Genomic DNA, 17,959 nt, shown 5'->3' with positions numbered 1-17,959 from the left:
TCATAATACAGAATGTGTAGAACCACCCAGAATGAGAGCACTATTTAAATAATGTCAGAACAAAAAGTGCTACAGGACAGTAAGAACTGAAAAACAAGGCCAAAGCCAGTGCAGGACCACACAGCATTTAGGGCTATATCAAAGAGGAATGGAGTTGGTCTTAAGAGGTCTGACTTCCCTTAGCCAAGACAAAGGACTAGTACATACTGTCTTAAAACATATTTTTCTTCAAATCTTATATTTTTATGGGTACATGGTAAGAATCCAGAAGTTAAATGTAAACTAGCAAATTTACATTCATTTCTGGGACACTTTTACTTCTAGTTCTCTATATTAATTAACTTTAATGCCTTTCACCATATTCTAGATATGGTAGATAACTTTTTCTTATTCAACATTTATCAGGTAATTTACAAAGGACTCCATTACAGAATATAGTCATTTTTAAAAATTCATAAAGCAACGGATGAAATTATTTAAAACACAGACACAGTCATATCACAGGATATAAAGTCTGTGTAGACACCATGGTCTTTATGTTTAGCTCCTAGTTTAAAGAAAGGTTGAGTGGCTTGGATGTTTAGTTTTAAACCTTATCTCAAAAAACTTGAAAGAACTTCTCCTGTGTCTTTAGACAGGGAGACTGGTGGTAACTCAGGGACAACTGTGGGTTTGGCACCTTTATTCATGATCACTTTTTACTTTGTGGAAAGACTTAAAACTCTTTGAAGATTCACATTCCCACTCAGCAGTAGAGAATTTTATTTTTTCATGTTCTATCTCCCCTTTTCCATATCTCATTTCTCTCATTTTAGAATCATGTTAGGAAAATTTATTCTCCTTGTCCAATCTTCTGTTTTCATTCTGAAGAATCTTTTCAACACTATCTTCCAGGTTTTATAATAGCCATCTATTTTTTTTTTAATTTTTTAATCTTGTTCTTAATATACAAATTCTCTGCCTTCATTTTTGAGTTTTGCACCTGGTGAGGTGTGATTCATTGAGTTCAGGTTTGAAAAAATAATCTTTAAGTTATAAAGTTTCAATCATATATATTAAGATATAGAAACAGTTTTAAAATTACTGTATTTGCTATATTTTAAGTACAATAATTTTAAATTACAAATATTTAAAATACATTAATTTTCTTTCTCATTTGGCAATCTTAATGAAGTCATAATGGCTCATTCTATTGTTACTTATAATTTTATCCTATTAAATATGTCTTTTCATTTATTATTCATGTAAAATTATTAATAGAAATTCATCACTGGTTAAGAGACATGAGTCAGCCAAGAGGCAAGTTAAATAAAAATTCAAGTTTTTCTCCATACACAAAATAACTGTCTAAGCATACTTTATGCTGGAAAAATACTTCAAGATGGCAAGTAGCACAAACAAGTGTGCTGAAGGCTGAAACTGATTCTGAAAGCTAATGCCTCTCCCACAGCACACCATCACAAAGTGAAGATTTCTAAAGTCTGGGAGACTAAGGTGGATATTTTTGATGGAAACACCTACTCTTGTGATACTAACAAATTGTAGAGGAAAAATGATTCATAAAACCCATGAAATGCAGGAACTCCAGAGTTCTGAGAACTATCTCAGATGTAAGCCACCCAGTAGACCTGCCTGACCATTAGATTTTGTTCACTTTAGACCTTTTAGAGTGGGAAATAAACATTGATTAAATAAATCACTGAGATGTGAGGTTCTAAACAACATTTATTTACTCAACTATACAGTCTAAAACATTACTCCTAATGGATTAAAGCACAAGCATCTGGAACATATTTTTCAAGGCTTTTTAATTTTTTAGAATATACATTTAATGTGCCACATTCTTTTCCAAATTTCTTCTGGAACAATATCAAAGATTTGACATTATGCTTGACAATACTTGGGGAGTCACTTCAAGAACTGTAGAGTCATTCCACTCATGCCAAGATGATATCATATTTACATAAAGAGTGAGTTTTTAGGTTATTTGTGGTATAAGGTACAGATTCTATTCAAAACATTAGCAAAAGAAAATACAATCATTGTCAGATGAAGTCCTGATATATAAAAATAAAATGACTTAAAAAAATTCCAAGCTGGACATGGTGGCGAATGCCTGTAATCTTGGTTGGCTCTAGAGACTAAGGCATGAGAATTGCAAGCTCAAAGCCAGTCTCAGAAATTCTGCAAGATTAAGTCTCAAAAAAAAGAAAAGAAAGAAAGAAAAAAGAAAAGAAAGAGCTGGGGTTTGGGTCAGTAGTTAAGCACCTGTGGGTTCAATTCCTGATTTAAATAATAATACTAATAATAATTCTAAATGACATCATGATAAACACAATAAAAATTTGTAACTGAACGTTTTTTTGGTGGTACTGGGAATTAAACCCAGGGCCTTGTGAATGTGAGGCCAGCACTCTAGCAACTGAGTTATATCCCCAACCCTATAACTGAACATCTTACTAGACTTTAGTTTCCTTCTGTGACTTTTGTGCTTTTGCTATTCCTTCTCTTATCCTATACTTTCTGCCAAAATTTTCTTCAGAAACGAAAAACTCACTCCTTCCACAAATTACCTTCATAAAGGAAAATTTCTGGACATATTCACCCCTTTGGTAAGGATTGTCAAGTCTTCTATTATGAGTTAAAAACTCTATCCTCTTCTTTAATTCGGTACTTCTGCCTGTTTTTCTGTCCTTTTTTTAAAAATTGTGATTTATAACTGCATAGTTACAATTATGGTTTACATTGCTTCCTTGCCTTAGAACAATTAAGCCTTTTGCACACTTATCTCTAAACCCCAATACTCATGCTTTGGTTTTTCTTTGTGTTCAGCTACATCACCAAGGTGGTTACAGGTCTTAATGCAAGCAGTTTCTGTTTGATCTGGTCCTGGCTTCCTCCCTCCCATGTATGGTGTCCAAATTTTTTTTGTGGTTTGTGAGACTTTTAGTGAGGTTACATCTCATATACCAGTTTTGATGTAATGAGATGTCTTTTTGCAAATGTGGTGGATGTGATAAGTGGATGTGATATTGGGACTTCATGGAGATAAGTGACTGTAGTGTGTACCTGTCCTGCTATGAGGTCTTCTTCATGGTATAAAAACATTGTCTTGTCCCTTGTTTACAAAATTTGAATTGATGGAGTATACAAACCAAGCTTCATGTAGTTCTGATCTCAAAAGTTATGACCACTGCATGTCTACATTGTATAGAGCACTTGCTTTTTTTCAGGGCTACTTTACTTTAGAGAACTCTGAAAAATTCTTTTATAACATATAAGTAAAGAAAACAGGCTGGGGATGTGGCTCAAGAGGTAGAGCACTCTCCTGGAGTGTGTGCAGCCTGGGTTTGATCCTCAGCACCACATACAAACAAATATGTTGTGTCCGCCAAAAACTAAAAAAAAAAAAAAATTATAATTAAAATTCTCTCTCTCTCTCTCTCTCTAAAAAATAAATAACTAAATATTTTTAAAAAAGAAAAAGAAAACAATGTTGGGCATGTTCAAATTTTCCAGAAAAATCTGAGAGCAATTATTAATGATTGACAGATAAGCAAACTGAGAATCCCAGAGTTAAGTGATATATCGTAGTTTATAAAGTTACTAAGTGAGAAAAGCTAAGATTCAAATGAAATCTAGCTAAGGTTTTACACCTAAAAAATACTATAATATTCACAAATTCTTACACCTAATACATTATGAGGCAAGGCTATTACTTTATTGGCTTCTCCATTTAATATTTTCATTTTAGAAACATTTTATTAGTAGAAATAATAGTATTTCTGATGATAAATATATAAGAAAATATTCAACACCTTCAACATCCACAATGTTCAATAGAAACCATGTAGCGTTTTTATACCTTTATATTAGATTTTTAGAAAAAGCATTTATAATCTGATAGTTAAAATCATTTTTTAAATTGTGCTATTATAAACATTGTTGTAGCTGCATTTTTGTCGTATGCTGTGATGCCCTTCAGTATATGAATTGATAAATAAAATGTTCTTTTTATACAAAATAGGATAATGCTCATCATTAAAGAGAATGAAATCATGGCATATGCAAGTAAATGGATGGAGCTGAAGAATATTATGCTAAGTGAAGTAAGCCAATCCCCCCAAACCAAATGCTGAATGTTTTCTCTCACATAAAATTTCTGATATGTAATGGAAAGGAGGGAGAAGCATGGGAGGAATAGAAAAAACTATAGATAAGGCAGTGGGGAGGAAGGGGAAGAAAGGGAGCATGGGGATAGGAAAGTGATGGAATGAGATGGATGTCATTATCCTAAGTACATGTATGAAGACATGAATGGTGTGACTCTGTTGTGTACAAGAGATATGAAAAATTGTACTCTATTTGGGTAATATGAATTACAATGCATTATACTGTATTTTATAACAAATTAGAATAAAATGTAAAAATTATGTTATAAAAGATTGTGAGCAAATTCAGAGGAAATAAAATATTTATATACAAAAATAAAAAAGCATGTTTATATATGTTGAAATGTTTTATATATTCCATTGTGAAGTTTGTAATACTTAAGAATAAGTGTAACATATTATGAAAAAAAGCAAATACTTTTGAAGCAACTAAAATATATTCATTTATTAAAAAATAATATATTGTCTCATTTAAATCTATTCTTTGAGTGAGATACAGAAAGACAGAATACAAAGAGTGATTAAGAAAGTAAAACAAAATAGGTAGAAGTGGAAAACTAAATATACAAATGAAGAAAGAAGTCTTAATGTACTAGAGAATCCATGCTAAAAATAAGAAAAGTAGTGAATGCATGATAATACTGTGAGGAATGACAGATTATTTATCCTCTGATAAATCTCTGAAAACTTATTTTCTTGGGATATAGATAACATATGAAACTATTACTCACAAGTTTAGACACGATTTTGTAATTACTTATTCATGAAAGTTTATTAAATAATATCAATACTAGATACTTCCTGGAATTTTTCTCCAAGTCGTTGAAATCTTATATATATTTTAGAATATGTATGTGCATGTGCACTCCAGAACACTATGTATAAATGTATATATGTTTTATCTAAGGTTAACTTTTCTATGTATGTAAAATAATTTGATTCTTTTATATTTTTCTAAATATAATGGTAACTGAAATATTTTTGTAGAAAATTTAATATGAGTGATCTGTTTACTTCATTTTAAAGTGTCTGAATTTTTTTTTTACATAACTGGCTTTGTAAGCCAGTCATTTATATATTTTAAATAAAAGGTGTGTTTGAGGGGGCTGGGGATGTGGCTCAAGCAGTAGCATGCTCGCCTGGCATGCGTATGGCGCTGGGTTCGATCCTCAGCACCACATACAAATAAAGATGTTGTGTCCGCCAAAAACTAAACAAAAAATATTAAATCTCTCTCTCTCTCTCTCTCTCTCTCTCTCTCTCTCTCTCTCTCTCTCTCTCTAAAAAAAGGTGTGTTTGAATAAAATCATTTTAAGAAAGCCTCCACTCAATGATGAATAAAATTCCCTATTAAAGAGTATTTATTTTTTTTAGTACAAAATATTTCCCATGGAAAGAAGCAATGGATGTTAGCCCACCACAGTACGCTAAATCACCTTTCATATAAACCTATGGCAGGGATGCTAAGAAGATTATATTTCAAAGCACAATGGATCTCAAACATCAAATAAAACTCTAGGCTTCATGAAACCAAAAGAAAAAATTTTACCAGCATTTTCTATTTACCACAAAGCCTATCTCAAAGAAGTAGGCAGTCCTATGCTAAGTATTTGATAGCATACCCTTGGTGTCAACATTTCCTATTCTTCTATAACAATCACTGAAGGTCCAGATTTCCCCTCACAGTCAGAATTCTATTTTCTTCTATAGGGTGTGGTGAGCCACTTCTGCCGTTTCTGCAGACTATGGTCACCATTACAAGATGGCGCTGGCTCCGCTCTGGTCTGTGACAAACAACTCCTTATTTGGGAGAGTTGGCACATGATTTTTCACCACCATATGAGAAATCTCCACGTGGCAGCTTTGCATTGGGGCTTGAGATGCTTTATTAAGGTTGGGAGGGGCATCCAAGAGGGAGATGAAGAAATATCAAGGGCCTGAATAAACTGCTGAAAGAAGATTCCTGAGTTGCGTCTTCCTTGTGGGCAAGGGGTCACGACAAGTGGTGCCGAGACCCGGGAACCAGAACTTTCAGCAGTCAGGGGTGGTGCACCGGTTAGTCCCAGGTAAGTGGGATCCGCGACCAAAGCGGGGTTAGTCCCAATAAGTGGGATCCGCGATCAAAGTGGGGTTAGTCCCAGGTAAGTGGGATCCACGACCAAAGCGGGGCAGCTCCTCTGTAAAGAAAGAGAGAGCATTACATTTTATTGCAGCTGCACTGTGTACTTTCGCTTCTACTTTCGCTTTTGTTTTCTGTGTTTCTTTTGTTGTGTCATTTTGCTTTTGTTTTTTGTGCTTCTTTTGTTGTTGTGACGACAGGGACACTCCCCTGTAAAAGGAAGAGAGCGGGGAATTCATAGAACGAACGCTCCCCTGTAAAAGGAAGAGAGCGGGGACTTTTGTACTTTCACTTTCTTTATAGCTCTAAAAACATTATGGGCGTTGCTTCTTCAAGCCCAATTTTGTTGGCCCTAGATGGGTTGTTACATTCAAAAGGACTTAGTATAAAGCAGAGTAATTTGCATATGTTTTTAAGAGAAGCTGATATAGTGGCTCCTTGGTTTGCTTTTTCAGGGAGTCTTACGGTTCCCAGCTGGGACAAATTAGGGAAAGATCTAGATTTCGCTCATGAGCAAGGTACCTTGCAGGGTGGCATTATACCACTTTGGAAGTTAGTTAGAGGATGTATAACAGATGGTAAATGCCAGGAAGCTGTGAGTGAGGGTCAAGCTATTCTTGAGCAACTGCATGAGGAAAAATCTGAAGGATCATGTAGTGAAGTGGCAGAGAGTATTAAGAGTAAGAGTAGTGAGAAGGCAAAAGAGCCTGAAGATAAAAATAGGAGAAGGCTCTATCCAGACTTGACCAAATTCAGAACGCCTGAGAACACAAGCGACTCAGAGAGTTCTGAGGACCTTGATGTATTGTTACAACAACTACATAAGATAAAAATGAAAAAGAAGAAAAAGGAGACACAAGGCACGCAGGCCTACTGTAAGAAGGGGAAGGGAGTTAACATCGGTCAACAAAACTCTGAGGAGGAGGAGGTAGAATATCTAGAAGAAGATATGGTGCCGATTGCCCCACCTCCATATGTGGGGGGGAGCCAAGGTTCCGGGAGATCTTTTCATGCACAAGTTTGGAGGACAGTTAATACAGATATGGGACTTGCATACCCTGTATTTCAGGACAATAACAGGGGAAGATATCATGAGCTTTTAGACTTTAAGAGAGTTAAAACCTTGGCAGAATCTGTCCGCACTTATGGCATAGATGCCGCTTTCACTCTCACTCAGGTGGAGGGACTTACTAGATTTTGCATGACTCCCTCAGATTGGGCTAGTCTAGTCCGTGCTTGTGTTTCCCCAGGGAAATATTAGGAGTCCAAAGTTGGCTGTTTAATGTTTCTGGCAGTACCCAAGACTCGGAGTGAGGTAGGAGGCTTAAAATTTCTGCAAATAATTCACAATTATCTAATGCTACATTACCTTCCGCAGCAGTCTGTCTCCAATCTCCGTTCCTGTTTATTTTGGCTAATGATACATCACAGGGAATGCTTAATTGTTCTAATGTTACCTGCTACTTATCTGAGTGTTGGAATGGCTCCTGGACTATGGCAGTGGTTATGAAAATTCCAACTTTTGTCCCGATCCCGGTTACTGCGGATCCAGAGTCCTTTCCTATTGTTGAACTGATTAGAGCCCATAGAGATTTTGGAATTACGGCAGCTATAGTGACAGCTGTGGCGGTATCTGCTGCTGCAGCAGTTACAGCTGGAGTAGCCATGGCCAGCCAAGTACAAACTGCTGCCACTATTAATCAGGTTATTCAACAAACATCCACCATACTTGAATCTCAAAGTAAAATTAATCAACACATTTTATCTGGGATTCTGGCTGCTAATCAAAGGATAGATCTGCTTCAAGCTCAAGTTGAGGAATTTTCTGACCTAGTACATTTGGTTTGTATTGATCAACTTGCACATTTATGTATAACCTCTGTCAGATTTTATGATTCCAGAAATGCCTCCCGCATCATCGGAGAGTATCTATCCGGAACCTGGTCCATGGAAGCAGAAAACTTGATCCAGTCTCAAATAACTCAGATTGCTGTTCTGAATAGCACCCGTGTCGAACCAGTGACTTTGGGTCAATTCACCAGTTGGCTATCCTCTGCCTTTTCCTTCTTTAAGGAATGGGTGGGAGTGGGCATTTTTTGTGCAATGTGTTGCTTCGGTATGTTCCTCTGTTTGTGGTTTCTCTGTGGCCTTAAGGCCCGCAGTGCTCACAATAAGGCTATGATCATACAAGCTCTTGCAGTTTTAGAAAATGGCAACTTGCCTCAAGTCTGGCTTGCGCATCTTAAACAGTAAACCTTTGACATGGTCGTTACACCCCAAGTTATTATAACATTGCACTGGGATCGACATGACTTTCCTTGTCATTCTCTTAGTGTTGGAAAGCCCTTGCACTCTGCCAGTCTTACTGCCATTGCACGCAGATGGGTTTCCACACTAGTGCTTTTCTATCGCCTTAAAGTCCGTGCCTTTCTTTCAGGGTGCTGTCAACTTGTTTGTCGTTATAAACAGCCACAGTTCAGCCTCAGCTATCCCCCTTCATCCACCATCGTCACGATACAGGATGCGAGGCAAGGCACTGCACTTGAGTGATCCTTGACGTGGACCTCAAGGAGAGCATGTCCTATTGCATGCGGGTTAGACACGTCCACGCCCCGCCCCACGATAAAAGGCATCGGCTGATATGGCCTCAGATCTGGGGAAGGGCCCTCCTTAGGACTGAGCCATACTATGCAGCCACTTCTGCACAGTGGGATAGGACCTCTACTCTCGCCTGTATTGTTTTAAGTAAACAGAAAGGGGGAACTGTGGTGAGCCCCTTCTGCCATTTCTGCAGACTATGGTCACCATTACAAGATGGCGCTGGCTCCGCTCTGGTCTGTGACAAACAACTCCTTATTTGGGAGAGTTGGCACATGATTTTTCACCACCCTATGAGAAATCTCCACGTGGCAGCTTTGCATTGGGGCTTGAGATGCTTTATTAAGGCTGGGAGGGGCATCCGAGAGGGAGATGAAGAAATATCAAGGGCCTGAATAAACTGCTGAAAGAAGATTCCTGAGTTGCGTCTTCCTTGCGGGCAAGGGGTCGCGACAATAGGGTATGCTCATAAAGAAAAACAAATAGGAGTTCATGGAAAAGGACTTTTTCACTCATATTTTCCTTACTGCCTTTTTTCTGGAAACAAACAGAAGGCATCTGTCTTCAAAATTGCTTTCACCATAGTTTACTACAATTTTCTAATCCCAATATTGGACTGCAGGATCCTCTTTTGTGGGAGCCAGTGTTGAGGGTCTTCTGCTGCCAAACAGAGGCCTCACAAGCCATGTGGAATGTGGATGATCCATGTCATGTTTTGTGAGCTGCATGGCTTACACAGTTGCTTTCCAAAGGAGTCAACCTGATGTGATCTAAAAGGTCCTGTATTATATAAATTCTGATTTTCTTTTAAATTGGCCATCTTTATTCAGCTCAGCTAGTGTGCTGCTCCTAATGGTATCTGCATTAATACTAGTGAAACAGACTACTTCAGGATTTTTTGTATAAAAAGCCCAACCATCTTAAATAGGTTAATATACCAGTGGATTAAAAGGCCCTATTCTTATAGCTTTATGACTCTAATTAGCTTGAATGCTTAAAATGGATTTAAGTTATAAACCATGCTGTTTTGTTGCAGTAAATGGTACTGTGTATGTGCATCAAATCACTGTATCAGTGTGAAGTAAATGTATGGATACTTAGATCAAGACAGCAGAGGCATGGGTGAGAAATTCTACACATCAAGAAAGAGCTGAAAGACCTGTGTTTGTGCCTGGAGCTGGGATTGTGACTCAATGGTATAACACTTGCTTAGCATGTTTGAGGCACAGGGTTTCATCTAAGCACTGCATATAAACAAAATAAACAAAATAAAGACCAATCAACATCCAAAAATGTATATAAATAAAGAAAGTGCTTCAGTACTTTCTCAGAATTAGTCTATGCCGTTTTAAGAAAATAAGAACAAAATGAAATGTTTCACCCCTTGTAGAAAAGCTATTACCTTCAATAAAGTGCTGCTTATAAATTTATTTCTTCTTTGTTATCCTGTGAGGAAATTACAACATGTTAAAATTTCAGTTGTATGTTATCAGCCAAAAGATTGATTGAATATCAGAGTTTTTCTTCCTATGCAAAAATCACCACCCTTACTGCTTTGTAGGAGAAATTAATAAACACAGAAAGCTTGGCTATTCTCACAAAGTTTATGTAAATATGTTACTATAAATTAATTTATATAATCAATTATGATTTGCTATGAATACAGATGTCTTGTTACCATTTGGAACACATGAAGAGGTGATGAATTGATCGCTATTTCAGTTTCAAGAGAAACATTTCCTATAAGGGTGTCTGTATTTTGTCAAGAAGATAAAACAAGAACAGTAAGGACTTATTGATTCCTGATCCATGCAAAAATAACTGAGAAAGAAGGGTGATATCACTTAGAAAATGTACACAAGTCTATAAACCACTTTTAAAAAATCATGTTAAAAATGCATACACAGAACTATAGATCCAGTTAAGACAAAATTAGCTACTCCAGGCAATAAAACTACAGGAGATATCACAATATCAATACTTGAGAAATAGTGCCACTTGTTATCTGATCATATCACTCACTGAAACATTACCCAGGAGAGTCAGAGCCAGTATAAACACTCCCAGAACCATTTAGAGCACACTATTCTTTAAGACCTCAGAAGTAAATGTTAGCTAGAACGTACTGACATACTAAAATTGTTTATTTTCACAAAGGTGAACCAATATATTCTGCTTTATAACTCTCTTGGCAGGCCAGAGAACAGGGTAAATTTATTATCTACAGCACCATAATGCTCACAAAGATCTCTGTATTATTCATAAGACTGCATATAAATTATTAAAAAAATGTATATTTTTTTCCAGTTTGTAACATTGTTTTATACATATCAATACATTATGTTGTGGCCAGCAAAGTACATATTATTACTGACAGCTGTTGACATGATTCAATAAAGCCCCAAGGGGTTTCACTGATAATCCTAAATCACAACTACTTTTCCAAATAAAAAGCCACTTCTATCTCTCACAATATTTAGAGGAGGTTTGCAGAAATGTCAGTGGTACATAAGGAAGAAACTTGGGCAGAAGCCCCAAGAAACCAGTGTAATTTTCTAAGTTTAGTGGGGAGGAGAGGTGGTCCTGTGTATTAAAAAATAAGCCCTCTGTAGAAAATGGGGTCTCTCATGTGAAGATTAATAAGTCTAATTTTGGAAAGAGAGTTTTGTCAGACTTTGCCAGTATTTTATTTGGTTTCTTATCTTTCTCTTCCTGTGTTAGATGGTGAAGTGCCTAAGTTTAAAACCACATTTTGAGATGAATGTCCTTAAAAAAGTTTAGAGATTTTTCTATTGACTTTGAATTCCTCTGCAGTTTTCAATTTTGCAAGTCATATTAAAATAGGCAGACTGCATAACCAAATGTTATTCGGATGTCTTCAAATAAATTTAATAATTTCTTTTTTATTCCATGTACAAAGGAATAATTTAATTACAATGAATAAAAGATAAGTTGAGAGTAGTTGGTTCTTTTCATAAAGCACAATTTTTTAGACATCAAGAACTCCTTGAATACAATTTTGAGCTGAAATATGGGTGGACTCCTCCTGCCCCGGCTGGCCCCAGCGCACCTCTGGCACACATGTCTACCCAGAAAGTTAAGTCATGGGGGAGCGACCTTGGCGCCTCTGAGGCCCCGCCCCCAATCCCCGCCCCTGGCTCCGGCTCCCCGCCCCAGGCTCCCGCCCCCACCGCTGCTGGCCAGGCTCCCATCCGCGGCGGGGCCTGCTCTGCGGGAGCCTCAGCCGCCCTGCCCGCTGCAGCTCCTGTTGTGCAGCGCCCCTGGCGCTGACAAGGGCGGCTGTCTGCGGGGCGGGGCTCCCCTCCTCCTCCTTCTCCTCCTAGAGTCTCAGCCGGTGGCCGCCTCTGACACTGGGCTTCACCTTCACACACCCCCAGCACTTCCCGAGTCCTGCCTCCCCTGGCTGCCCTGGGGAGAGCTGGAGCCTAGGCTGTCTCCAACCCCGCACCAGTCTGGGCGGCAGGCGCTCGCTTCTCCAGTGGGGTCCATGCCTGTCCCCCCCCCACACCCGGCTTGGGCGCTCACCTCTGGCCTGCACCGGGCTCGGGACTCGTCTCCCGAGTTCTCCTGAGGCGCTGGAGCGCCTCCTTTCTCTCCCGGTACTCCGCCTCTCCCCCGCCTCTTCCCGCCCTCCCCACCACAAACCCCAACTCCCCAGCTCCATGGCGCCTCCGGGATGCAGCTCCCCTTTTCCGCACACTGGGGCAGCGGTGCCCACACCCAGAAACAGCCCTCTTGGGGGCGCTGGGCTCCTCCGGGATCCGCGCGGGCATTCACAGCAGGGGGTGGGGACCCGGAGCCCCCGCCTACCTCCCACCCGCCCTCGCAGCCCCTGGGGAAGGCGCGGTGACTGGCTACTGTCATCCTCCTTCAGGTGCCGGCTGCCCAGGGCGCTGACCTTTGCCGCTGAAGCTGTACCTGAGGCTGCAGCCAAGTTCCCATGCTGTAACTCCTCCAGTTAACAACTCCTCCTGCTCCACTCCTCCCCCCCTCCCCTCCTACTCTTCCTCCTCTCCCTTCTCCACCCCTCCCCCTCCTCCTCCTCATCTCAGCATTTGCAGAGAGCTCTGGAGCAGAGGAGGGGGCTCAGGAGCAAGGCCATCCCTCCCTCCTCCTCCCCAGCAGTGACCGCTGCCAAGTCCTGTCACTGGGGAAAGGACAGGGCGGAGGAGGGGGCAAAGGTGGACTGAGACAAAAAAAAAGAAATATGGGTGGAGGGCATAGGAGGTGGAGAGGTGGGGCAATTCTCCCTGGGCCATGGAAGTTTTTCAGTATCTCTCCACCAAATTAAAAGTAATAAAAAAATTTTAAAAAAACTCACAAGGAGAAAAAGAACTTCTGAAGCCATCAACATTTTTCTTTTTCTTTAGTCTCCACCTTAGAACCTAAAACATTTTATGCTACTATCATCATCCAATGATGGTTCTGCAGGCTTATGGGGGAAAGGCATTTTAAAATTTTTAAAAATCTTTCTGGGTGATTTGCACTTATTCTTTTATTAATTATGATTTTTTTCTAGTCTATCCTAAACATGATTTTAATATTGTCAATTTTCCTTATGTGTCTCAACAAATCATTTTTTCCTCCATTAAAATCATTAGTATTCATTCAAAGAATTCATATATATATATATATATATATATATATATATATATATATATTTATTTATTTTAGTTCTCGGCAGACACAACATCTTTGTTTGTATGGCAGACACAACATCTTTGTTTGTATGTGGTGCTGAGGATCGAACCCGGGCCGCATGCATGCCAGGCGAGCCTGCTACCGCTTGAGCCACATCCCCAGCCCTCAAAGAATTCTTTTTGTTATTTAAAAAAATTATATTTCCCATGAACTGAAAGCATCTCCTGTTAATAGTCTATCCTGAGAACATAGTGACCTAAGGAAAAAAAAAAAAAAAAAAAAGACCTTTGTAAAGAAACTCAAATAAAAACTATTTAATTCAATAATACTTTGCATCTACCTATACTTGGAAACTAATCTTTAATCTTTAACTAAGAAGTCAAAATGTGAAACTTTGTATTAAGGACTATCTAATTTAAGATCTTGGATCTGCTGACAATGGTGTCAAAATGTGAAAAGAAGCACACCTAAAACTGCTGAGTCCACCAATTAAAAATATGAGAGGATAGCAGGCCCCCAATATCAAAGAAAAAAGGGGTCAGAAGCTTCTGATAGAGTGCTTTTCTATTATGTGTGAGGTACTGGTTGAACACTCAGCAGCACATTAAAAAAAAACAACAAAGAAACAAACTAATAATGATATTATATCCATCTACAGCAACAAATAAAAATTCAAGAAAAAAAGGACTGTCTTAGATTTGTGTGTACCCTCACTACTTGTGTACACATACATAAATATATATATATATATATATATATATATATATATATATATATATAGATATATATAGATATATATAGATATATATAGATATATAATATATATAGATATATATAGATATATAGATATATATAGATATATATATATATATATAGATATATAAATATATATATCTATATATATATATATATATATATATATAGAGAGAGAGAGAGAGAGAGAGAGAGAGAGAGAGAGAGAGTATAAATTTTTCCTTTGATGCTTTTTCAAGAAACTTATATTACAGGTGTGCATCACAATTTTACAATCCCCCTACCCTTCTTCTTATTATTATTATTTTGAGTGGCTGTGAATTGCATTAAATGCCTTGGGTTGATTTACTTTGAGGGAGAATTTCCTTCCAATAGTAGGACCTAACCCAGACAGAAGTGCATTGACATTTATCACTGTATATAAGGTTAAAGCAATTTGTGAATAAATATGTATATATTTTTATTGATGGAAATGATATCACAGTTAGTTTAAAATTTTATTTAACTTTTCTGTTCACTGATCTTATGAAAAACAGCTTGAGGTTTAAACTCATTAGCAATTTCCTTAGGCATCATGGTCCCCATATCTCTCACCCCTAAAAAGAGACTCACAAGTATAATTTTAAAGTTTTTTCTATTCAAATTAAAAATGAAAAACAAAAGTCAGCCACAGTGACATACACCTGTAATCCAAGTGGCTCAGGATGTGTTTGCAGGAGAACTCTGAGTTCAATGTTACCTTCAGCAAAAAGTAAGGCACTAAGAAACTCAGTAAGACCGTGTCCTTAAATGAAAAAGAAGGAGGAGGAGGAAGAGGAGGAGGAAAAGGAGGAGAAGGAGAAGAAAATAAGAGCTTAAACAAATTGTAACTAAAAACTCTATATTCAATATATTATCATGGCTTGACACTATGAATTTATTAATACATACATGCACTTTTGGAAAACCATCTTAATATTCACTATTTACCTGAAGTCTCAGGCATATCTCAGTTTACTGTATCCAAATTTCACATTGAGAGCTATGGATTCATTCACATCAGCAAGATGATAGGCCTGAACCACTCATTTTTTATGTCCTAGGTGATGGAATACACTTCCTGGACATATTCTCAACAGGGCCAAAGAACAGGAGAGACAGTGCACATTGAGACAGCTGGCAGCTCTAACCCAGAACTGTACAAATGTGGGCATTATTTCTCACTAGATTCTAAGAACAGATTCATTCCCATTTCAGATCCCACATGGTAAACATAAAGAATTGGTGTCACAGGAGGTGGATGGTGCCAGGTCTTCAAATTTTTCAGTAGCCCAGACTCTACAATATAAATGCATTAAAGGGAAACTTATTTGCAATTTTACCTTGACCCTAGAGGCAGGATTGAAATATTTGGCTTTTATAATTGTGCTAATATTCATACCAAATTTATAAGGTAGTGGGAGAATATTTTCACAATTAAAGGCATATATGTCTATAAATATTTTTCTATAGTTCAATACAGTTTATTAAGAGAGTCAACAAAATTTTAATGAAGAAAAAATAAATCACTGTCTATAAGATGACTGCTGTTTTTCATACAACCTCTGCACATCATGTGATTGAATCCTGGCATCCAGCCTATAGTGAATAAATTAACTAATTATCTGTCACTAATTAACTCATTCTAAAACTTATTAGCTCATATTTGGGATGGTCATCAATTTAGGCTCAGTTCACCTGGAATCTTTGCTGCATATAATTAGCTGATGGTTGGTAAATACACTGAACTTTAGAGTGTAATCTGCCTGCAAATAAAACACCCTGATGTTTTTCCCAAAATAACTCATGATTAAAAAAGTATTGTGGGCTTGTTCTCATGGAGGTAACAGTGTTCTGAAAGCAAAAACAAAAACATTCAAATGTTTCTTGACCAGATACCTGACTAATACTCTCATAGCAAACAGCATTACATAATTCATAAAAAAATAATAACAGACCATATTCAAAGTTTTGGAAACACATTCTCCATTTTTCTAGAGTAGGAGTAAAAACATATCATCTACTTTCTGTATATAAATGAAGCTGAAGAATTGTTACATGTTGGCATTTATGATTATTGTACCTTTTATAATAGATGAGATTCACATAGGTGTTCAGTGTGAAAGAATATTTGCTAAGTCTCACAAGAATATTTTCTAAGTAACTTTACTTGAATTCAGTTTCAACTTTACCTTATCTCAAAGCCAAAACTCCCCTCCTCTAGGTTACATGAGTTATCAATATTTTCATATTCTCTTGGATGTTAGATAGTGACACTTATTCAAAAGAGCAGAATTTTTGTTTCTTTTGTATCAGAGATCTTACCCAGGGGCATTTAAGCACAATGTCACACCTCCAGCCCCATTTTATTTTATTTTATTTTTTGTACCAGGGATTGAAGCCAGGGGTACTTAACCCTGGGCCACATCCCCAGCCCTATTTTGTATTATACTTAGAGACAGAGTCTCACTGAGTTGTCTAGGGTCTCACTTTGGCTGAGGGTGACTTTGAATTTACCATCTTCTTGCCTCATTTTCCCTTCCTTCTGGGATTATGGTTGTGTGCACCTTGACCAACACAGTCGTCGTTTTGTTTGTTTGTTTGTTTGCTTGCTTTAGTATTTACTCAGTTGCTGAAGCTGTCCTTGAATGTGAAATCTCCCTGCCTAAATCTTCTGAGTCACTGAAATTACAGAAACACATCACCATACCTGTTCTTTTCAGTTCATACAAAGGCAGAATTGGGATGTCAAACAGAAAGAGAGCTGTTAAAATCACCCCATCTTAAATGGTGTCTTATTTCCTAATATTTAAACATTGGACTTGTTTTGACACATAATGAGGAAATACTATTTTAATCAGGAGACTGTTGATTCTCATTTTATCTATACAATTTGTTACAGTTCAAAACTTGATTTAATTTGAAAATATAATTCACCCTGTAAAATTTCTGTGCTTTCTGTTAGAACATTGGTTTCAATGCCTGTGCAAAATTATGATGAATTTACAGCTAGAGAGAAGTCTATATAATAAAATATTAATAGTATTAATTTTAATCATATTTTTTGTTTCATATTTCTAACTTAGTTAGCAATATGAAGAATTGAACTCATAACTCCTCTATCACTGAGTTATACTCCCAGATCTTTTTCTTCTTTGTTTTATGACAGGGTTTTTCTCAGTTGTCAAGGCTAATCTCAAACTTTTGATCCTCAAGCATCAGAAACCTGTATCACTGGTATTGAAGTGCATGACCGTGTACATGGCTATTTTGTAACATTCTTAAAGTTGAGTATACAAACTCACCTAATGGTACATTCCTATAACTATAGTTACTCCCAAGGATGAGGTACATTTTTTTTTCTTTTTTAAAATTCATCCATGGTGACTAAGATGCAGATAATTGCTTTGAGAGAGCATACAACACTAGCCTTAAGTCATAGACTGAAGGATCTATTTCTAGTGAATGAAAAAAAAATATCAGATATATAATATTGTGTTGCATAATCACATGACATTTTGTTTGTTAACAGCAGCACAATGATGAGTATGTAACAGATTTAGTTGCATATGTATTCTAGATGATTAAAATAATATTAGTATGGCTTCAGTACATATGCTTTCTGAAGTTGCAGCTA

Source organism: Marmota flaviventris, chromosome 9 (genome assembly GCF_047511675.1).
Source record: "Marmota flaviventris isolate mMarFla1 chromosome 9, mMarFla1.hap1, whole genome shotgun sequence".
Classification (NCBI taxonomy): Eukaryota; Metazoa; Chordata; class Mammalia; order Rodentia; family Sciuridae; genus Marmota; species Marmota flaviventris.
The sequence above is the reverse complement of the archived record's forward strand: the minus strand, read 5'-3'. Positions refer to the sequence as shown.